Source organism: Ovis canadensis, chromosome 24 (assembly GCF_042477335.2).
Source record: "Ovis canadensis isolate MfBH-ARS-UI-01 breed Bighorn chromosome 24, ARS-UI_OviCan_v2, whole genome shotgun sequence".
NCBI classification, from domain to species: domain Eukaryota; kingdom Metazoa; phylum Chordata; class Mammalia; order Artiodactyla; family Bovidae; genus Ovis; species Ovis canadensis.
Window position 1 is genome coordinate 43,265,608 of NC_091268.1, and position 23,989 is coordinate 43,289,596.

At 43.5% G+C, this 23,989-nt stretch overlaps 1 protein-coding gene across 2 annotated transcripts in view; it reads left to right on the plus strand.

Annotated features, from left to right (window-relative positions):
• Positions 1 to 407: 407 nt before the first annotated feature.
• Positions 408 to 23,989, plus strand: part of TPST1 (tyrosylprotein sulfotransferase 1) — a 98,964-nt gene continuing 75,382 nt past the window's right edge. Inside the window, exon 1 of one of the 2 annotated variants that reach the window (XM_069570957.1) lies at positions 408 to 586. The gene's annotated coding sequence lies outside the window, so the exon portion shown is untranslated. Of the gene's footprint in view, positions 587 to 7,922; positions 8,269 to 23,989 lie in introns of those variants that run through there. The other variant, XM_069570956.1, reaches the window with a different exon arrangement.

Below are 23,989 nucleotides of genomic sequence, written 5' to 3' on the forward strand. Positions count from 1 at the left end.
GAAACTGACCAGAGGCCCGGTGTCAAAGCTGCACAGGTGGTTTACGTGCATAGCGAGGTTTGGCAACTACTCCTGGAAGTCACATAATCTCTGTTGCAAGTGGAATCAGAAGCTGCTGTATTCCCAGTCTTGGGCTCAGCACCAGTAGCTGTCTGGCTAGGTTTCCCCATGAAGCAGTGGGCATTTCCTGTATCTGGGGCCTGCAGAACACGGGAGGGGCAACTCCTGGGCTCAGGAAGGCTGGTGGGTTAGTTCCAGCCTGGGCGTGTGGCCCTCCTTCTCTGGCAGGAGGTGCATGAAGAGGTATTTTTGGAAGGTGCAGGAGTTCTGTAGCCATTTGGAAAATGCCTGCTCATAGGCTGGGCTGGATTCTCATTTTAAATGATGATGTGGCTGAAGGGCCTGACCTGGCCAGTTTTCCTGGATCTACGGATGGGGAAGGCGAAGAGACATGCTCATTTTTTCCCCCTTTTTCTTTAAATTGTGTCACCATTTTCTTTTTGTCTCAAATCCCTCTAACCCACAAGCTTCAAGAGAATCGTGAAGTATCTCCCGCAGTTCATTGGCTCCTAGACGCTGTTTGCAGGTAAGTGTTTCATCTTGTCTCAAATCAGCCAGGGCTCTAGGGTCACTTTAAGTTGAGTGAGAGTTTAACCTTCAGTTCTCCACCAAGGATCTCTGGCTCTGGAGCCCTTCTGGGCAGGACCCTGAGTGCCCTCCTACTCTCTCCCCTGCGTCTCTCTCTGCTTTGCCCCGCTGCCTTCATCCTCACTGAGAGCTGCAGCTTTTTTTTTTTAATTGTAATTGATTTACAGTGTTGAGCTAATCTCTACTGTATAGCAAAGTGATTCAGTTATATATACGTATGTACGTATTTTTCATATTTTTTCTATTATGGTTTATCTCAGGATATTGAATAGAGTTCCCTGTACTATACAGTCGGACCTTGTCGTTCACACAGTGTCTATACAATAGCTTACATCTGCTAACCCACCCTCCCACTCCACCCCTCGCCCAGCCCCCTCCCCCTTGACAATCACCAGTCTGTTCTCTGTGTCTGTGAGTCTTTCTGTTTTGTAGATAGGTTCATATTTTAGGTTCCGCATGTGAGTGATATCATATTTTATTTGTCTTTCTCTTTCTGTCTTAGTATGATCATCTCTAGGTCCATCCATGTTGTGGAAAAGGCATTATTTCATTCTTTTTTATGGTTGTGTAGTATTCCATAAATATATACTACATCTACTTTATCCTTTCATCTGTCGATGGACATTTGTTTTCTTGTCTTGGCTATTGTGAATAGTGCTGCTGTGAGCACTATTATAGAGGCGCATGTATCTTTTTGAACTGTAGTTTTGCCTGGATATATGCCCACGAGTGGGCTTACTGGACCATATGGCAACTCTAGTTTTAGTGTTCTGAGGATCATCCATACTGTTTTACATACTGGTTGTACCAACTTACCTTCCCACCAACAGGGTAGGAGGGTTCCCTTTTCTGTACACCCTCTCCATCATTTATTTGTAGACTCTTTTTTTCATTGGAGCATAATTGTTTTATGAGGTTGTGTTAGTGTCTGTTGTACAATGAAGTGAATCAGCTATATGTATACGTATATCCCCTCCCTTGTGGACTTCCCTCCCCAACCCCCATCCCAGCCATCTAGGTCATCAAAGAGCAATAAGCTGAGTTCTCTGTACTGTATCACAAGTTCTCCATTTTGACTGGTATGAGGTGGTACCTTACTGGAGTTTTGATTTGCATTTCTCTAATAATTAGCAATGTTGAGCATCTTCAATGTGCTTATTGGCCATCCATATGCCATCTTTTGGGATACCCTCATAGCTCAGTTGGTAAAGAATCCGCCTGCAATGCAGGAGACCCCAGTTCGATTCCTGAGTCAGGAAGATTGCTTGGAGAAGGGATAGGCTACCCACTCCAGTATTCTTGCCTGGAGAATTCCATGGACTGTATAGTCCATGGGGTCACAAAGAGTCGAATACGACTGAGTGACCTTCACTTTTACTCTCATATGCCATTTAGAGAAATGTCTATTTAGCAGCTGCAGGTGTTTTTTTAAAAAATAATTTTATTTATTTATTTATTGGCTGTGCTGGGTCTTGTTGCTGCTCAGGCTTTTTCTCTAGTTGCTGTGAGCGGGGGCTACTCTCCAGTTGTGGTGGGCGGGCTTCTCATTGCAGTGGCTTCTCTTCTTGCAGAGCACAGGCTCCAGGGCATGTGGGCTTCAGTAGTTGCAGTTCCTGAGCTTTCCTGAGGCTCAATAGTTGTGGTACACGGGCTTGGTTGTTCTGCTTGTGTGGGATCTTCCCAGATCAGGGATCAAACCCATGTCTCCTGCATTGGCAGGCAGATTCTTTACCACTGAGCCGCCTGGGAAGCCCCAGTTGCAGTTTTTGCTAATCATCTATCCATTCACTCACTCATCCATTCATTTGACCAGTGCCAAGCCCTATCCTGGAAACAGGATGGAGGATCAGATAGACAAACGACTTTGTATCATCACCATTTTTGCCTTTACCCTTGAGAACTCTGTGTCCCCACTTCTCTACTTCCTCCCAAGGCCATTTCTGTGCTCTCTGAAGAACCTCTGCTCCTTCACTTGCATAGCAAAGGGAGCCTGTCCTCCCCATTATCTGTGTCCAAACCCCTTGCTCAGTTCAGTATAGTCGCTCAGTCATGTCTGACTCTTTGCGACCCCATGAACTGCAGCACACCACGCCATCCTGTCCATCACCAACTTCCAGAGCTTACTCAAACTCATTTCCATTGAGTTGGTGATGCCATCCAACATCCAACCATCTCATCCTCTGTCATCCCCTTCTCCTCCTGTCTTCAATCTTTCCCAGCATCAGGGTCTTTTCCAATGAATCAGCTCTTCGCATGAGGTGGCCAAAGTATTGGAATTTCAGCTTCAACATCAGTCCTTCCAATGAACACTCAGGACTGATATCCTTTAGGATGGACTGGCTGGATCTCCTTGCAGTCCAAGGAACTCTCAAGAGTCTTCTCCAACACCACAGTTCAAAAGCATCAATTCTTCGGCGCTCAGCTTTCTTCACAGTCCAACTCTCACATCCATACATGACTACTGGAAAAACCATAGCCTTGACTAGATGGACCTTTGTTTGCAAAGTGATGTCTCTGCTTTTTAATATGCTGTCTAGTTTGGTCATAACTTTTCTTCCAAGAAGCATGCGTCTTTTAATTTCATGGCTGCAGTCACCATCTGCAGTGATTTTGGAGTGCAAAAAAATAAAGTCTGCCACTGTTTCTCCATCTATTTACCATGAAGTGATGGGACCGGATGCCATGATCTCAGTTTTCTGAATGTTGAGCTTTAAGTCAACTTTTTCACTCTCCTCTCTCACTTTCATCAAGAGGCTCTTTAGTTCTTCTTCACTTTCTGCCATAAGGGTGGTGTCATCTGCATATCTGAGGTTATTGATATTTCTCCTGGCAATCTTGATTCCAGCTTGTGCTTCATCCAGCCCAGCGTTTCTCATGATGTACTCTGCATATAAGTTAAATAAGCAGGGTGACAATATACAGCCTTGATGTACTCCTTTTCCTATTTGGAACCAGTCTGTTGTTCCATGTCCACTTCTAACTGTTGCTTCTTGACCTGCATATAGGTTTCTTGAGAGGCAGGTCAGGTGGTCTGGTAGTCCCATCTCTTTCAGAATTTTCCACAGTTTGTTGTGATCCACACAGTCAAAGGCTTTGGCCAGTACTGCATTTAGTCAGTAATGCAGAAGTAGATGTTTTTTTCTGGAACTCTCTTGCTTTTTTGATGATCCAGCGGATGTTGGCAATTCGATCTCTGCTTCCTCTGCCTTTTCTAAATCCAGATGCCTTCTCTAAACCCCTTGCTGCTGACCCTCATTTCCAGCTCTCTTGGTCTGAGACAGAGAATAAAAAAGTAATACTTTTGGCATGAGTTTCTTCCCCAGCTTTCCCTTTCTGAGACCCTCTCTGTCCCCTATCCTCTCTCTATGCCAGATCCTGGAATGGAAGTGCCATTTGTGGGGAGCTGCTGTACTTTTGTCCTTCCAGAAACCAAAGCAGGGAGCTCCCCGGTTGCCCAATGGTTAGGACTCAGAACTCTTACTGCCCAGGCCCCAGGTTTGATCCCTAGTTGGGGAACTAAGATCCCATAAGCTGCATGGCTCAGTCCAAATAAAAGAAACCAAAGCAAAACCAAAGAGTGGTGGCAGAGGTGAGAGGAAGAGATGGAGAGGGTCTCAGAAAAGGAAAGTTGGGGAAGAAAATAAAAGCTCTAGAGGGCTGGGCTGCTTGCTGGGAGATGACTCTCTGAGGCAGAAGCAGGGTAAAGGTTGACCTAGAAGATGGCAGTGGCTTCCGGGTGCTCAGCGGGGTGTCAGTGAACACTCGTCCACTTCGTCTCTTTTCTTGGACCTGCCAGACTGTTTGGAAGAAGCAGTCTCTGAGTCCTTTGAACTACCTATTGGTCAGAGGAAGAAGCTGTCTAGGCTCTCAGGTGAGGTCTCTGAATCTGAGTTGATCACCTGGAAGAGGTATATAGCTGGGGAGGGAAAAGAGATCCAGGGCATTCAGAGTATATGTGGTGAACCTGAGAGTCACTAAATGACACAGGGCAATACATATGCCGTTTGAACTGGATGTTTATAAAGGCTTGATCAGTGAGTTTTCCAGAAAAGAGTCTTTAAAAAATTACATATTTATTCATTTCAAATAGATAATCCAAGCACAGGGCACAACATTTCAAAAAGTGCCAGAAGGTATGCATAGTAAAAAATAGATGTCTTTCCCTCTCCTGTGCCCAAGTTCTTCAGTTTCCTTCGCAGAAACAACTACCATTGTCAGTTTTTATTATTGTTTTTCAGCCGCTAAGTTGTGTCTGATTCTTTGCGATCCTGGCATGGATTGCAGCACGCCAGGCTCCCCTTCACTATCTCCCAGAGTTTGCTCAAACTCATATCCATTGAGTTGGTGATGCTGTCCAGCTCATCCTGTCACCACTTCAATCTTTCCCAGCATCTGGGTCCTTTCCAATGAGTTGGTTCTTTACATCAGGTGGCCAAACAAAGTATTGGAGCTTCCGCATCAGTCCTTCCAATGAATGTTCAGGGTTGATTTCATTTAGGATTGACTGATTTGATCTCTGAAAATCACAAGTATGCGTGTGTTTGTGTGTCTTTGTGTACTTGAAAAAATACAAATGGGCATACTATATATACTGTTTTTAACTGTGTTCTTTTAAGAGTATATTTTGGAGTCTTTTTTCTTACATATACTGTATGGGTTGGGGTAGTTTTCAAAAGCAGAAAAACCTTGTTCCCTTACAGCCATGGAGCTTTACTTCAGATCAAGCAGCTCCTTATTTGCAGCTGTTTTTTTTTTTTTTTTTTTTTAGAGACAGTGTGGTCCCTGGGTGACTTGAAGCTGTCTTGTACAGGGAAGCATCCTGTCATGGGACACGCAAGGAGCTGACATCCCTGCCAGATTTCACCGGGATTCACGTCCCCCATTCTTATGGAATTCCTTACATCTGGAATTTGTTCTCAGAGTTTATATGAGAGATACCAGCACCAAGCTCCTACCTGGCTACTCAACTTTTTTTTCCCCCCAGGTCTTGTAGGTGGGTGAAGTGTTTTCTGGGTGTTGTGGAGGTCATTTCAGAAGCTGCATTTCTGGCTCATGGAGAGAGGCTGGCAGGGGCTGTGTTTAAGGGATTAATGCCCCATGGTGCTGTCTGTGGCTTCAAGATTACTCAGGTCAGGGTGAGCTGTTTCCCTGACGCAGTCTGGAATGCAAGAAGTGGAATGGGACACAGCTCTTAATGGTAAAAGACTGGTTAGTCAAACCACTTTGGGTGCAGGTGTATCTAAATCACCTTGTAGAATGTTGTGTCCTTTCCCTTTCCTCTTGCTCTCTGCCTGCCAAAGTTGCTCATTTTCTTCTCTTTTTAATATTTGTTTTATTCATTTAATTGGCTGTATCGGGTCTTAGTTGCATGGCACAGGGAATCTTTGATCTTTGTTGCGGCATGTGGGGTCTTTCGTTGTGGCCTGTGGGATCTAGTTCCCTGACCAGGGATCAATCCCGGGTCCCCTGCATAGGGAACAAAGAATCTTAGCCACTGGACCACCAGGGGAGTCCTGCTCCCTTTCTTTTGATGAGCTTTCTAATCCTAGTGGTCCATTTCTGCTACCCCAAAGGAGCTTGGGTCAGATAAGATCAGCTTCCTAATTTGATTTAAATGTTCCAAAGAGAAAACATCAAGGTGGGTATTTCTTTAAATTTCGTTAGATCGAATTGCTTACAAGATTTTGCCAATCAAATAAAGGGAAAACAACCAGATATACTGATCCCTTGTTCTTAGAGAGGCGCCACAGCCTGAGGCTCTTGGAGGTTTATTACCTTATTTGCTCGTTTAAATAACAGCTTTATTCAGATATAATCCACATACCATATAACTCACCGACTTCAAGAAAACAATTCAGTGGGTTTTTTTAAATATATTCAAAGAATTCCACAACTATCACCTCAATCAATTTTTGAACATTTTCATCAATCACTCCCTCCCATCAAAAAGCCCCATAGCCATTAGCAATTACTTCCCCCTCAGTCCAAGGCATCCACTAATATACTTGTTTTTTTCTATGGATTTGCCTGTTCTGGACATTTCATATAAAGGGGCTCATATAGTATGTGGTCTTTCAAGACTGGCTTCTTTCATTTAGCAGGACACTTTCAAGATTCAGCCCTGTTGTAGCATTTATCAGTACTTCACTCCTGTTTATGGTCAAGTAATATTCCATTGTGTGGCTATGTCATATTTTACTTATTCATTAATTAGCTGATGGACATCTGGGTTTTTTCCACTTTATTGGCTATAATGAGTTAAGGGTACTGTGAACATTCCTCTAGACATTTTTGTGTGGACCTCACTTGAACTTGGGCATCCCCAGTGGCTCAGCGGTAAAGAATCTGCCTGCAATGGAAGAGATGCGGTTCTATCCCCGGGTAGGGAAGGTCCCCTGGAGGCAGAAATGGCAAACCACTCCAATATTCTTCCCTGGGAAATCCTATGGACAGAGGAGCATGGTGGGGTCACAGTCAGATATGACCAAGCACATAGGTACACTTGATCTTTACAGCAACTCTCATGAGGTTTACAGACCTCATTCTACAGACAACAAAACTCATTCCAAGACTGTAGACAGGAATTTTTGATGCAGCTGTTAGATTTCTGAGCCCATGCTTTTTCCAGTCTGTGTTCACAGAGCTGAAATGACTGTTTCGACAGAACGTGCTGTGGATATGTCCGCAGGAAGGACCTGTGAACAGGAATGGTTATTTTTCAGTTGTGAAATTTCAGCCCTCTCCCAGTGTCCCCCTTCTCTTTGCCTTTTCCCTCCTCTCCTAGTTTTCACTTTCTTTCAAGTATCGGGGTTTCCGCCTCTCTGGTGGGTACAGAATCCACTCTCACTCATTTACACTTTGGTGTGGAATATAATTTTGTGCGAATGTGATATTTGCACTTTCGAATCACCCTGATGAGGTGAAAGCTCCTCTGCTAGTAGCAAGCACTGAGGCGCTATTTGAAGCAGGGACAGGCAGAGGGAGGATTTCTTGGAAAAGCTCCTTCTCCTGTCGGGTCCCAGGTTTCCAGGATGAAGGCCACCCACCGTGGGGGTTGGGGCTGCGTGGACCGCCACCTGCCCGCGGCCTCCCCCCTACCCCCAGCTAGGTCGCGCGCACCGTTGCTCGGCAACCACCCCCTCACGCAGGTGGCGGCCCCAGAACCCTGCGGGGAGCGCGCGCACACGCCGGGACTCAGGGCCGCCCTCGCGGCCCCGACGTCAGGCCCACCCCTCTCCTCAGTGCCTGCCGGGCCCGGCGGGAGGCCGAGCCCCGCCCCATTCGGAGGGCAGCCTGTGGAACCCACGAATCAGAGAGACCGACACATCGCCCGGCCGGGCGCCGGGCAACCAATCGCCGCACGTGTGTGATCCCGTGCCTGCCCGGGAGGCCGGCTGCGGGCGCTGAGGCGGCGACGGCGGGAGTCGCTGCTGAGGCGGCCGCGGGCGCGGGTCGTGTCAGCGCAGCTCCTGGGGGCCGGGCCGGGCTGGCAGCAGCTGGCGCCTGGCGGTGAGGGCGGGCTCCCGGGGTGGGCGGAATGGCCCCCACCTAGGGCCGTGGCAGTAGCGGCTGAGCCCAGGATGCTGAGGAGGCGGCGCGGCGGCTCCTCACTCATTCCAGGTAAGGGGGACGCCGCGCTCGTGGCGGCGCGCCGCCCCGGCCCCTCTGTCTTCCTGCCGCCGCTCACCTGGCTCCGAGTCCCGGCCGCGTCTGTCCCGGCCGCGTCTGTCCCGGCATCCCTCGGCCCCAGTCGCCGCCGGCCCGCGTATCTCCCCCGGGGCTAGTCCAGCCCCGCCCCCTCAGCGCGGAGCCCCGTGTCCCGGCCCGGCCGGGCCCGGCTCCGGAGCCCGCACCCCTGTCCTCGGCGCCCGCGTTTCCCTGCCTCGGGCTTCCCCGTGGCCCGACTTGCCCCCGCCGTGGTCGGCCTCCGCTCTCTCCCGCCCCCTCCCCGCCTTCCTGTCCCTCAGGCTGGGCCGGCAGTTTCCCAGCCTCCGCAGTCCTTCGGGGCGCCTTCCGGGGATGAGATCGGACTTCTGCCCTCATCTCTACCCGGACTTCCCTTCCCCAGGCTCACCCCATTCTTTCCCCCTTATACTGGGTTCTCTAGGCATTTCACTCGCGCCCTCCCGCCCCCCCCACCCCCACCCCGCGCCATGTGTCCCTGGGTTTTGCCTTTTGCCCCCAGATGCTTTCCTTTCCCAACTCGCCCCTTCTCTCTCCGTTTTCATCACCCACCGTCGCTAACACATCTTTTCCTCTGCGCTTAAACCTTCAGACACTGCTCCTCTCCTGAGTGCCCCGTCTATAGTTTAAGCATAAGTCGTCTTTAAATGAGCTACACCCATAACATGTAAAGTGTGTTGCTTAGAGTTTGGCACACAGTAGGTCTGGTACGTGGTAGGTGCTTACGCATGTTACCCTCTTCCTCCTTTGAGGCCTTTGTGCCCTCCAGATAGTGGTAGCAAGACGTCCAGTAACCAGTACCTCAAGAGTAGTATGAGAGGTGGCAGGATGAATTAGGCACCTCCAAGTGTGACGAAGAGATTGCATTGTCAGTTATTTACTTACAGCAGTCATTCCGAAGAATTGCATTTTGCCATCTTTGGGTCATGAATTGTTTTATAATAATTGGCTTTGTAAAGAGTTCTTAATGAGGTTTGCAACTTAGTCCCACCACCCCATTTCCAGTGTTTGCTGAACTTTTATTTTTAGGGAAGGAAGAGCCCCCACCTCCTAGTTGAAATTGCATTGTGTCTAAGAAGGGTTTAGCGTGTTTACCTCCCAGCTGGATAGTCCAGCCCTGCAGTGAATTTTCATCCTTTAAGAGCCTGGAGAAATCAGGTTTAGATTTCTTGGAATCAACCGTGGAAGGGATCAGAAATGCTTAGGAGTGGAAGTTCTGACAAGTTCTCTCAGAGTGAAAGAGGAATTAGCCACCCCCGTCCCCCTTTCTGGCTATCAGAGGAAATAACTAGAGTCGATTTTTAAAAAGAATAAAATAAGTTTGACTTTTGAAAATTATAAAAGCCGTGTTACTGGCCTCAAGCCATTCTTGCTCATTTGCTCTGATGATTTCCAAGCCTGGATGAATCAAACAGTTGGCTTTTTCTGCTCCTGGAGGCTTGAGGAAAGCGTGTGCTGCTGGTGCTGCTCGAAACTTTTGGATTTCAACTTTGGTCGTGCTGCCTGGAGATCCTTTGACTCACTCCCCATGTACCTCTTATGTACCTAGACCTCTTTGCTATTTCTAGATCTTTACCATTCTCCTCTTCTTGGCTTATCTTACTCTTGATTTCTTTACATTGCTTATTTTGCCTCTTATTTCGCAAATTGGTGAGCATCAGCCCTGAACCCTTAAGGGTCTGTCGTTTTTCAGTGTGCTTGTACCTGTCTGATTTCTGATCACCTTTTCTTTTATCAGAGGAAGAAGGTATTACTTTCTGAGGCTAACATGTTTCATATTCTGTATTCTCTTTTTTTCTCAGCTTGCACACATGCTCAGGTTTTCACCATCCAAAACAAACCAAAACAAAACATTGCCTTGATGTACTTTCCCTCAGATTAGTGGTATTCCTTAGGATTTTGTTTTCTGTTCTCTCCCCTGTCCTCTAGTTTGTGTTATTACACTTCCATTCATGGCTTCTAGTAGCACCTGTATGTTTTTGGTTTGTAACGGTATATATCCAGTCCTCATTTTTCATGAACTTCAGGTATTTCATATGTTTGTCTGTCGGATAACTATACTTGGATACTTGTACTTCAAACTTGGGTATTTTGTCCTTTCTCTTCTTACTCATAGCTGCCTCAAGGACATCCACAAACCTCCTATTTTAAGTTCTGTACCCTAGAAACCTTAGAATCCTCTTCTCTCTTATCATTATATCTGCCATGGATCCTATTGTTGTTATCTGAAATCCTTTTCTTTTCTTTCCTCATTGCCAGAAGATTGCTTGTGGCCTGGGTTATGTTTTTCCTGAACAGATTTCAACCCAGGCTCTACTTTAAAACCACCTGGGAGCTTTTAAAGGTTGAGGATGAGGGGATCAAGGCCTCCATAGAGATTCTGAGTCTTGGTCTGCGGTGGGGCCAGACCTTTTCATTTAAAAAATCTTTCCCATGCAGCAGTAATAGGCAGCAAAGGCTGAGAACTGGCTTGAGAGCTCTAAGAGGGACTGAGAATGGTGAGGAGCTATATATAGCATTTAACTCATCCTTTAAAAATCAACATAAATGTCACTTTTGTTGGCATGGTTACTTTCCTGACTTTGTGCATTTACCTGTTAAAGTACTTATCACATTAAAAAAATTTTTTTAAATTGGAGGGTTATTTCTTTACAATTTTGTGAGTTTCTGCCATACAACAATGCGAGTCAGTCATCATTTTATATTTATATATATGTATGTTTATATCCCTTTCCTCTTGAGCCTTCCTCCCACCTCTCATCCTACCCCCCAGATTTTACTTAAATCATTTCTCATGGGCCCATTTTTCTCATAACTAGGATTTTCTTGAGGTCTGTGATTATGCCCAAAGGTAAATTATTGTTTCTTACACTATTCACGACATTTCTGATACCAGATACGTAGGTTTTTCCCTCATTAAATAGTTCTCAATTCTCCAGACAGCAACTGAGTATTCTACACTTTAACTTAATTATTACTGTTAATACCTGGATTTAGTGCAGACCCCATAGATTACAGTGTGGGAGACCTGGGTTCGATCCCTGGGTCAGGAAGATCCTCTGGAGAAGGAAATGGCAACCCATTCCAGTATTCTTGCCTGGAAAACCCCATGGATGGAGGAGCATAGTAGGCTACAATCCATGGGGTCGCAAAGAGTCGGACACGACTGAGTCACTTCACTCCGTAGATTCAGGACTCAGTCCCATAAGACTCCTCTCAACTTCAGACCAATCCCAAGTCCTAGGTTGTGACCTGTACTTGAAGCCAATTGGCAATAAATTGAGGCTTCTAACAACTCCGTCCTCAGGTGTGTAATTTGCTGTAAAGGCTCACAGAATTCAGGAAAGCTCATTACTTACCTTTACCCATTGACTAAACAATGAAAACAGTGACAGATTTTATTTTCTTTGGCTCCAAAGTTACTGTGGACTGCAACCATGAACTTAAAAGATGCTTGCTCCTTGGAAGAAAAGCTGTGACAAATCTAGTCAGTGTATTAAAAAGCAGAGACATCACTTTGCCAACAAAGTTTTGTCTAGTCAAAGCTATGGTTTTCCCAGTAGTCATGACAGATGTGAGAGTTGGACCATAAAGAAGGCTGAGCACCGAAGAATTGATACTTTTGAACTGTGGTGTTGGAGAAGACTCTCCAGAGTCCCTTGGATTGCAAGGAGATCCAACCAGTCAATCCTAAAGGAAATTAACCGTAAATATTCATTGGAAGAACTGGTGCTGAGGCTCCAATACTTAGGTCACGTGATATGAAGAACTGACTCATTGGAAAAGACCCTGATGCTGGGAAAGATAGAAGGCAGGAGGAGAAGGGGATGACAGAGGACAAGATGGTTGGATGGCATCACCAACTTGATGGACATGAGTTTGAGCAAACTCTGGGAGATAGTGAAGGACAGGGAAACCTGGCATGCTGCAGTCCATGGGGTCACAAAGAGTTGTACATGGCTGAGCGACTGAACAACAAAATTCTGAGAGCCATTCCATATGCTATTAAGAGGTTCCAGGGAAACTGAGACTCCATTGTTTCCTGGATTAAATTTATGGTTATACATACTTTTATACTGGCTTTTGATGAGTGACTTTTGATTGTATCCTGGACCTTTGTGTATTTTGTTAGGAGACTCTGGATCCTATTTAAATCTTTTATAGGTGAGGGATATTAAGAATTACTTCTAGTTATAAAATAAATCTTGGGTATGTAATATATAGCATAGGGAATGTAGTTAAATATTGTAATAACTTGTATGGTGACAGGTGGTAACTAGACTTATGGTAGTGACCATTTTGTAATGTTTAAAAATATTAAATCACTGTGTTGTACACCTAAAATTAATATAGTAATGTAAGTCAGCTACCCTTAAATAAAAAGAAAAAGTCTTCTGTTTTAGTAGCAGTTGCCCTAAAAAGTTTCATGCATAGGGCCCAGCCTACTTTCTTCTATTTTTGGTAGCAGCTTTATTGAGCTATCATTCACATTTCATACATTCGCCCATTTAAGGTATAATTTTTTTTAGTATGTCTGGTATATTTTAGTTGTTTAATTGCTATAGTTGTGCCAGATTCTTTTGCAGTCCCATGGACTATAGCCCGCCAGGTTTCTCTGTCCATGGGATTTCCCAGGCAAGAATACTGAAATGGGTTGCCATTTCCTTCTCCAGGGGATCTTCCTGACCCAGGGATCAAACCTTCATCTCCTGCATTGACAGGCAGATTCTTTAGCACTGAGGCACCAGTGAAGTCCTGTGCAACCCTTATTACAGTCAACTTTAGAACATTTTCAAGAAACTGCACTCCTTACCTGTCACTTCCAACTCCCACTTGTCATCCTGTCAGTTTAGTTCAGTTGCTCAGTTGTGTCCAGCTCTTTGGTGATGCCATCCAACCATCTTGTCCTCTGTCATCCCCTTCTCCTCCTGCCTTCTATGTCTAGCTGACTGCAGCACGCCAGGTTTCCCTGTCCATCACCAATGCCTGGAACTTGCTCAAACGCATGTCCATCAAGTCGGTGATGCCATCCAACCATCTCATCTTCTGTTGTCCCCTTCTCCTCTTGCTTTCAATCTTTCCCAGCATCAGCGTCTTTTCCAATGAGTCGGTTTTTTGTATCAGGTGGCCAGAGTATTGGAGTTTCAGCATCAGTCCTTCCAGTGAATATTCAGGACTGATTTCCTTTAGGATGGACTGGTTGGATCTCCTTGCAGTCCAAGGGACTCTCAAGAGTCTTCTCCAACACCACAGTTCAAAAGCATCGATTCTTTGGTGCTCAGATTTCTTTATGGTCCAACTCTCACATCCACAAGTGACTACTGTAGAAATCATAGCTTTGACTAGACAGACCTTTGTCAGCAAAGTAATGTCTCTACTTTTTAACATGCTGCCTAGGTTGGTTATAGCTTTTCTTCCAAGGAGCAAGCATGTTTTAATTTCATGGCTGCAGTCACCATCAGTAGTGTTTTCGAGCCCAAGAAAATGAAGTCTTTCACTGTTTCCATTGTTTCCCCATCTGTTTCCAATGAAGTGATAGGACCGGATGCCATGATCTTAGTTTTTTTAATGTTGAGTTTTAAGCCAACTTTTTTGCTCTCCTCTTTCGCTTTCATCAAGAGGCTCTTTGGTTCTTCACTTTTTGCCATAAGGGTGGTGTCATCTGCATTTCTGAGGTTATTGATATTTCTCCCAGCTGTCTTGATTCCAGCTTATGCTTCATCCAGCCTGGCATTTCACATGTAAGAGTAAGGTTTTATAGCAAGAATGCTCCACATTTTGGGTATTGTTACTGGGAATTGCATTTTATCCATTTATTATTGAACTGAAGGAAGAGGTCTACTCTGGAAAAATATACCAACCACACCCTATACTATATAATCTTTAGTAAGGTACAGGAATATAAGAGTATAAAGGCAAATTTCAATTTTTCTCATATAAATTATTTTAATAGTGATTTCTAATCAAAGATTTGATACCCAAATTTTTATGAAGAAGGTCACAGAATTCCAGCTCTGAGTAACTTTGTGTCAGACACATAATTTCTCTTGACAGAAGTGGGAATTTATTTACATTTGAGAGTGATTGTGCTGAAGCAAAACTAAACTGCAGAAAAACACAGGAATTGTAGAGCTACTTGACCTGCTAGTTTTTGCCTTTCATGTATGTCTATTATCTCTTAGCATCAGATCTAGCTCTCCATTCTTGATCCCATCTTGATGAAGTCATCAGGGACTTGCAGAAAGTGTGCAAAAACACATGGTATTTGTTTATGCAAATAAAGCAGAATGCATACATGGATTTAGAGTTTTCTTCTATCATTCTAATTAGATCTGAGATGACTGAAATAGGATAATTCAGAAGCTAGGTGCATTTTTTAAACCATAGGCTAATGACACTGCCAGATTTTAAGTTCACTTCATTTGCATATTCATGTTGCCTGTGTTGCTTTTTGTTCATGCCAGGCCTAGGGAAACACCATGGAATTGTCATCATAGTTTTAGAGCCAGACCTGGGTTCTAGCTTGGTTTGCCAGGTATTGATATCTTAAATGAGTTACTTATTCTTTCTGAGCTTCAGTTTCCTTTTATGTAAAATGATTCTGGGACAGAAGTGCTACTTTATCTTCTGGTTTGTTGCAGTGAGACTAAGAGAGTACAAAAAAAAGTAAGATTCTGATCTATTCATCAATGAGAGTGAAATGATAGAGGCAGATGAAATAGACTGATCAATAAAGAAAGTGGATTAGAAGAGCAAGGGCCAGAGGGGGAAAAACAAGAATTGAACTTTATACTTTAGTCTTTCTGAATATAGTCAAACCGTATTTTCACATTGGAATCAGGAAGAAAGACTGATCAATATTCTAATTATAGTGTAATTATAGTGAAGCTGTCTGGGGTTTTAGTGAGAAAAAAAGTTTAGTGGGTTCACGAAACACTTATTTATTGATGTTTAATATGCCGGTAGGATAAAGATGTAGTCAGTATCTTTACAACTAATTACACTCATAGAATCTAGTTATATTAACTTATTGGCAATCAAGAATCCATTAACTCATTCAAAAGTCCCTATTTTCAAGGAGTTCACAATCTACTGAAAAAAGATGAATTACATAAGAAGAAATAAGATATGGGTAAGTACAAGGGCACTAGGAAGGATACCTGTGTCATATGAAGCAGAGAGCTGTGAGGAAAGCTTCCTAGGAGAGATAGTCTTGAAACTGAATATTGAAGGACGAGTAGGAGTCGTAAGTGGTGCTCAGGTTGTTAAGATGAAGGCAGCGTTGGGTGAGAGTGTGTGTGTGCGCGTTGAGGGTGTTGATGATGTGGAGTAGTAAAAGCAGAGGCTGAGGGGCAGGTGAGGACTAGATCATGAAGGGCCTTATGTTACGGTAAGGATTTTTTTCTGAAAGAAGTAGAAAGCCATTGAAGGGTTTTAAGCAGGGAAGTGTCATAAGTTTATTTACATTTTAGAGAGATCTCTCCTGAAACAGGATAGTGAATGAACTGATAAAAGGAAGTCAGAGAGTACTAGTCAGTAGGCTGTGGATTATCTTTGAGAATAAGATGAGGGTGAGAATTAAAGCCATACCAGCAAGGGAAGAAAAGGGAGAAGAAAAGATTCAAGAGCTATAAAGGAGGAAGAATTGACAGGACTTTACCTGCTGTGTATGAAGAGATGAAGGAGGAAGCCACAGAAAGGCTCCCAGATTTTTAGCTTGTGCATTTGGGAGGAAGTGGTTCATTTACCAGTAGAGAAGACTGAAGAGGAGGATTGATTTACTAGAGAAGATATGTTCCATTTGGTGTTCTTTGAATTTGACAGGTCCAGTGGACCATCCAGATAGATTTTATCCCTTCGGTTTGAATGGTCAGTTCTTGGGATTTAGCATAGAAGTTTCGGCTGCATATGGATTTGTGAGGCATCAGAAAATAAATAGTGGGTTGCCATAGATGAAGCTGGGTGAGTGTAGGAGTGTGGTTGAGGGAACCCAATTATTCTTTGTTGTTCAGTCGCTAAGTTGTGTTCTGACTCTTTGTGACTCTAGGGACTGGAGCATGCCAGGCTCCTCTGTCTTCCACTATCTCCTGGAGTTTCCTCAAATTCATGTTCATTGAGTTGGTAATGCATCTCATCCTCTGCTGCCGGCTTCTCCTTCAATCTTTCCAAGCATCAGGGTCTTTTCCAATGAATTGGCTCTTTGCATCAGGTGGCCAAAGTATTGGAGCTTCAGCAGCAGTCCTTCCAATGAATATTCAGGGTTGATTCCCTTTAGGATTGACTGGTTTGCTCTCCTTGCAGTTCAGGGGACTCTCAAGAGTCTTCTCCAGCACTTCTCCAGTTTGAAAGCATCAGTTCTTTGGTGCTTGGCCTTCTTTGTGTCTCACTCTCACATCTGTATATGACTACTGAAAAACCAATGGTGGTGGTGGTTTAGTCACTAAGTCGTGTCCAACTCTTGTGACCCCATGGACTGTAGCCCACCAGGCTCCTCTGTCCATGGGGTTCTCCAGGCAGGAATACTGGAGTGGGTTGCCATTTCCTTCTCCAGAGGATCTTCCCTACCCAGGAGTGAAACCTAGGTCTCCTTCATTGCAGGCAGATTCTTTACTGACTGAGCTACAGGGAAGCCCCAGAAAAACCAATGCCATAAGTTAAATAATGTTTTGTGACTGGTTTAAAAATTTATATATGTAATTGGGGCTGTTTTTTGAGGCTTTCTATTTTGTTCCATTGATTAATATTAGTATCATAACAGTTAAAATATTTTTGCTACCACCTTAATATCTGTATTGTTCTTTCCAAAGTCTTGGAAAAGTTGTCTTCCCCATCTGCTATGAATTTTGTAGATTCAATTGAAAAAACTCAGTTGGAATAATGACTTGGATTGCAAAATTGTTTCATGGCCTCCAGATTACTTTGGTTTTGTTTATTTGTAGTTCCTGGTTTCATTTTTGACATTATTTGTTGAACATTTGCTTTCTTTCAGATGAAGAAAGGCATTTTAAGGAGATTTAAGAAAGAAGATTTCACTAGTGCTCATTCATCTATAAATTCCTTTATATTTTATTTGATAATAATGCACCTGCTGCATGAGTGCTGAATGGGTTTTAATTTGTGCTCTAAGGGAGCTTATAGTTTAGTGGGGGTAAACTAACCACAATACAGTGCAGGAGTGTGCAAACCAAAGTGTTTTTACCAAGGCTTGAGGTTACAGAAGAGGAAGCAATTGATTTTGAGGGGAAGGGGAATGAGTAAAGAGCACTGAGGAGGCATGTACGAAAGAGAATGGGGCTTGACACAGGAGGCCGCAGCGTGGGCAGAGGCCAGGTGTGTGTGGAGGGCCTGGCATGGGTGTGGGGTAGTCCTGAAAGGGGCAGGCTTCGTGCGGGGAGTGCCAAGACATGAAGCTAGAGGACGAGCCGAAGCCCGTGTATGAGGGGTACCACAGGCCTGTGTTCTTCAGAGGTCCTGTCACACGTTGCTCACCTGATGGTCACAGCAGCAGTGGGAAACAAGGGAACTTGCAGGTGTTCCTTTATCTTTGCATTGTCTCTTCAGTCTTACTTCTTATACTTTCTACTCTAATTACATCTGGAAAAGAGTTTATCATTATCCCAGTTTTATGAATGAGGAACTTGATGCTCAGTGATTTGTCTAGTTCCATATGGCTAAGATAAAATCAATTTCAGATTAGAGCCCAAGTCTTCTGACTAATAAACTAGGCTGCCTTTATATTATTTCAGTGGCATCTTCTTTCCTATTTTTCCTATTGTAGTTACTTGAATAATTTCATATTCTAAACTTGAGAGGTTGGTGGGGAAATTGCCCAATTGAATAACTGAATAAGAGTGTATAGTTTGAGCAAATTTGTTTTTTCTTTTCTTTGGGTTGTCTCTCATGGGTGACTAAGACAATAAACATAAGTGAAGAATCTAGGATAGGAATGGTTAGCCTGCCATGGCCCTCTGATTTATAAGTCTGAGAAGGTTAGAACTTGGTAACTTGAACTTTTTATTTTGTTTTATTTCATTTAACCCTTTTATTATAAAAATTTTCAAACATATGCAGAAATAAATTATGTTGAGCCCTCAAGTACCCGTTGCTCAGCTTCAACAGTCATTAACTCGTACTCATCTAATTTCTCTCCTTCCCACACATCTGCCTTCAGATATTTTTGAAGTAATTCCCAGACATCATTTCATTGGATTTGAACTTTAGAAATGCCATGCTTGAGTTTAACGTGTGCTCTTGTCTCCATTTGTGTCCTAGACATTCAGTTCAGTTGCTCAGTCGTGTCCGACTCTTTGCGACCCCATGAACTGCAGCACGCCAGGCCTCCCTGTCCATCACCAACTCCCGGAGTCCACCCGAACCCATGTCCATTGAGTCAGTGATGCCACCCAACTATCTCATCTTCTGTCATTCCCTTCTCCTCCTGCTCCCAATCTTTGCCAGCATCAGGGTCTTTTCAGATGAGTCAGCTCTTCACATCAGGTGGAGTTTCAGCTTCAACATCAGTCCTTCCAATGAACACCCCAGGATTGACTGGTTGGATCTCCTTGCAGTCCAAGGGACTCTCAAGAATCTCCTCCAACACCACAGTTCAAAAGCATGAATTCTTTGCCACTCAGCTTTCTTCACAGTCCAACTCTCACACCCATACATGACCACAGGAAAAACCATAGCCTTGACTAGATGGATCTTTGTTGGCAAAGTAATGTGCTGCTTTTTAATGTGCCGTCTAGGTTGGTCATAACTTTCCTTCCAAGGAGTAACGTCTTTCAATTTCATGGCTGCAGTCGCCATCTGCAGTGATTTTGGAGCCCCCCAAAATAAAGTCAGCCACTGTTTCCACTGTTTCCCCATCTATATACCATGAAGTGATGGGACTGGATGCCATGATGTTAGTTTTTTGAATGTTGAACTTTAAGGCAGCTTTTTCACTCTCCACTTTCACTTTCATCAAGAGGCTCTTTAGTTCTTCACTTTCTGCCATAAGGGTGGAGTCATCTGCATATCTGAAGTTACTGATATTTCTCCCGGCAATCTTGGTTTCAGCTTGTGTTTCATCCAGCCCAGCATTTCTCATGATGTACTCTGCATATAAGTTAAATAAGCAGGGTGACAATATACAGCCTTGACGTACTCCTTTTCCTATTTGGAACCAGTCTGTTGTTCCATGTCCAGTTCTAACTGTTGCTTCCTGACCTGCATAGAGGTTTCTCAAGAGGCAGGTCAGGTGGTCTGGTATTCCCATCTCTTTCAGAATTTTCCACAGTTTATTGTGATCCACACAGTCAAAGGCTTTGGCATAAGCAGAAGTAGATGTTTTTCTGGAACTCTCTTGCTTTTTCCATGATCCAGCGGATGTTGGCAATTTGATCTCTGGTTCCTCTGCCTTTTCTAAAACCAGCTTGAACATCAGGAAGTTCACGGTTCACATATTGCTGAAGCGTGGCTTGGAGAATTTTGAGCATTACTTTACTAGCGTGTGAGATGAGTGCAACTGTGCGGTAGTTTGAGCATTCTTTGGCATTGCCTTTTTTGGGGATTGGAATGAAAACTGACCTTTTCCAGTCCTGTGGCCACTGCTGAGTTTTCCAAATTTGCTGACATATTGAGTGTAGCACTTTCACAGCATCATCTTTCAGGATTTGAAATAGCTCAACTGAAATACCATCACCTCCACTAGCTTTGTTTGTAGTGATGCTTCCCTAAGGCCCACTTGACTTCACATTCCAGGATGTCTGGCTCTAGGTGAGTGTGAGTGATCACAGCTTTGTGATTATCTGGCTTGTGAAAATCTTTTTTGTACAGTTCTTCTGTGTATTCTTGCCACCTCTTCTTAATATCTGCTTCTGTTAGGTCCATACCATTTCTGTCCTTTATCGAGCCCATCTTTGCATGAAATGTTCCCTTGGTATCTAATTTTCTTGAAGAGATCTCTATTTGTTCCCATTCTATTGTTTTCCTCTGTTTCTTTGCATTGATCACTGAGGAAGGCTTTCTTATCTCTCCTTGCTATTCTTTGGAACTCTGCATTCAGATGCTTATATCTTTCCTTTTCTCCTTTGCTTTTTTTAGTTTTTTATTTTTTAAATTTTAATATTCTCCTTTGCTTTTTGCTTCTCTTCTTTTCACAGCTATTTGTAAGGTCTCTTCAGACAACCATTTTGCTTTTTTGCATTTCTTTTTCTTGGGGATGGTCTTGATTCCTGTCTCCTGTACGGTGTCACGAACCTCCATCCATAGTTCATCAGGCACTCTGTCAGATCTAGTCTCTTAAATCTATTTCTCAGTCCCACTGTATAGTCATAAGGGATTTGATTTAGCTCATACCTGAATGGTCTAGTGGTTTTCCCCACTTTATTCAACTTAAGTCTGAATTTGGCAATAAGGAGTTCATGATCTGAGCTAAAGTCAGCTCCCTGTCTTGTTTTTGCTGACTGTATAGAGCTTCTCCATCTTTGGCTGCAAAGAATATAATCGGTCTAATTTTGGTGTTGACCATCTGGTGATGTCCATGTGTAGAGTCTTCTCTTGTGTTGTTTAAAGAGGGTGTTTGCTATGACCAGTGCGTTCTCTTGGCAAAACTCTGTTAGCCTTTGCCCTGCTTCATTCTGTACTTCAAGGCCAAATTTGCCTGTTACTCCAGGTGTTTCTTGACTTCCTACTTTTGCTTTCCAGTCCCCTATAATGAAAAGGACATCTTTTTTGGGTGTTAGTTCTAGAAGGTCTTGTAGATCTTTATAGAACCATTCAACTTCAGCTTCTTCAGCGTTACTGGTCAGGGCATAGACTTGGATTACCGTGATATTGAATGGTTTGCCTTGGAAACGAACAGAGATCATTCTGTCGTTTTTGAGATTGCATCCAAGTACTGCAATCGGGCTCTTTTGTTGACTATGAGGCACTAGGTCCAGCTTTTTCCCTTCTGGCCATGAGGTTTATTGAAACCAAAATCCCAGTACACTCCCAAAGTCCCAGTAGATTCCCAGAGATCAGCAGTTGTGTATGCTGTAGTCTTCTCACCATTTGTTTTAGTGCCGGTCCCCAGGGGGTGGCTAGAAATGGATGTTCCTCTGTTGGTACTCTCATCATGAGCGGACATAAAGATTGGTTTTACAGCAGTGGGCTTATTTGAAATTTCTGCTGAATGACAAAACTCATTCAAATTAAGCCTTGGACACTTACTAATCGTCAAGTTCAAACACATGAATTTTTCCTTTTGCTAAAAAGCTGGAAGCAAATAGAGAAACCATCTCTAGACGGGACTTTGGACAGAAGGCAAGGTACCATTGGCTGTTTCTGTTTGCCACATTGGTTGGCATGAATAAGCACAGAAAGCAAGAAGCTAATGATTAACAAAGGAAAGAAAGCTTTAGGGGATTGTTGCATTCCTATAATTTATCTTTTGCTGGAAATCTACCTAGAATATCTTTGTATGTAGCACATGGCTACTTCCCAGATTTTAAAGGAAGAGTGTAAAGAATGTGCTCATGAGCACATGTGGGCCTGTGTGTATGTGCCGAGTGTTGGGCATGGTCTGCTGACTACCAGTCTCTTACACCCCTATGTTTGTTGACTGAAACTGTTTGCTTAGAAAATTTTGTAAAATTTACAGTGATCCAAGTATGGAAGTATAATGTCAGCCTTTTCTTTTTCTCCAGAACTTTATTTCTGGGAGTCTTTCATTTGGCTTTCTGGGGAAGAGAAGTCTTGTTAATAGTAATTTTTCAAATATGTCTGAGGCTGTGCTTTTTCTTCCTCCTGGAGATAAAAATGAGACTCAACTTTCTCATGTTTCCTTCTAGCTCAGCCTCAGCTTTGTAAATGTCCCAAATGAGAAAATGTTGAGCCTCCTTGTCTGAAAACACAGTGATGTGGACTTGAGGAAGTGGAAAGAGGCCAGTGTAAGAGTGCATGTGTGTGCACGTGCAGGTGGACAGCGGTCAGATGTGTAGCGGTGATTATCAGACAAGCTTGCACTGTGCTTCCTTCTTATAGAGCTGCTTTTCTCCGGAGATTGAGAAGACTCAGTATCGAGGTACGAATAGAGGCCTCAGGCTCTGCAGAGTCTCTTTTCTGTAGAGATTTCCTTCTCAGTCTGAGTAGTTTACTGATGCTTTTTGAAGGCTCAGTGTACACTGCGACCTTGAGCTCTGTGAAGCATGCTGTAGTAGGGGACGGGACATAGACAAGGTTTCTGAGCTTCAGGAAATCTTTAAAATCTTTTGGAGTAAGTAAAATATACCCAATAAATGAAGAGTGACCTTTGAAGAACAGGTAAGATTTAAAGAGGTGGTGAGAAGAATGTGCTACTTGGGCCTTGGACCAAATGATGTAAAGTAGCACTCATGTGTTATGATTCTTCAAGTTAAGAAACATCTAAAGACAGGACCTTAGGCTTCATGAACAGTGAAAAGTAATGGGAATATTTATGGGGAAGCCAAGAATCCTCTTCTTTTCCTTCTCTGTATCTCTTACAAGGCCTTTGACTACTGTCTGACTTGCTTTTGAATATTTGGAAGGGGAGATAGAACATACTTTTTTCCGCTAAGTGTGTTGGGGAAGACAGTGTTCAATTTAAAATACAACAGTAATGAAGGCTTGAAAAAAATCACCTCAAATTATGTTAATTGACTCAACCATCAAGTTGTGAGGACACATGCTGGGATACATGGCAGGGTTTTCTTTACTCCAGACTGTCCCTTAGTGAAGAGGAAGTTGCTTTCATTTGAGTCCTTATTAAGCCTCTAATTTTCACTTTGAACAGCAAATTACTGTTTTGGAATAGTGTTAATAAGCCTGACTTCCATCAGTGCTTTTGATAACTATTGACAGAATGAGTAGAATGAGACAGGAATTTAACGTGAGATTTAGTGTTGGATGTCTTCAAATAAACCTTTTCAAGACCATTTTTAAAGATAATACCAGGCTTTGAGCAGAGGATTGACACATTTTGACTTAAGTTTTGGAAAGATCTCTTTGGCTGTTGAGTTGAGAACAGACTGTGGGGGCAGGAGTAGAAGTTAGGGCACCTTTCAGAAATCCTGGTGGAGAATCTGGATGGTCCTAGTGGAAGTGTTAAGTGGTGGGATTCTGACTATATTTTGAAGGGAGAGCTGGCAGAAATTTTGTCAGATTTGAATGTAGGGTAATGAGAAAGAGGTAAATAAAATATGTATTAAAAGTTTTAAAATCAAGCGCATCTTACACCCTTTGACCTAGCAATTTCTTTTTTAAAAATTCAGAGTAGAAGAACTTCCCTTTAGTGTAGGGGATGGGTTCGATCCCTGGTCCAGGAAGATCTCACATGCCACGGAACAACTAAGCCCAGGCTCCACAACTACTGAGCATTCTGGAGCCTCAAGCCGAAGTGTAGGTTTCATTTCTATAGAACTCAGGAGTGCACTTGTTAGGTTGTATGATAAGTATACATTTATTAGACTCTACCAGACTCTCTTTTTCTTTAATTTTTATTGGAGTATTATTGATTTACAATGTTGTGTTAGTTTCTGCTGTACAGAAGAGTGAGTCAGTTACGCTTCAGTTCAGTTCAGTTGCACAGTCGTGTCCAGCTCTTTGCGACCCCATGAATCGCAGCACACCAGGCCTCCCTGTCCATTACCAACTCCCGGAGTTCACTGAGACT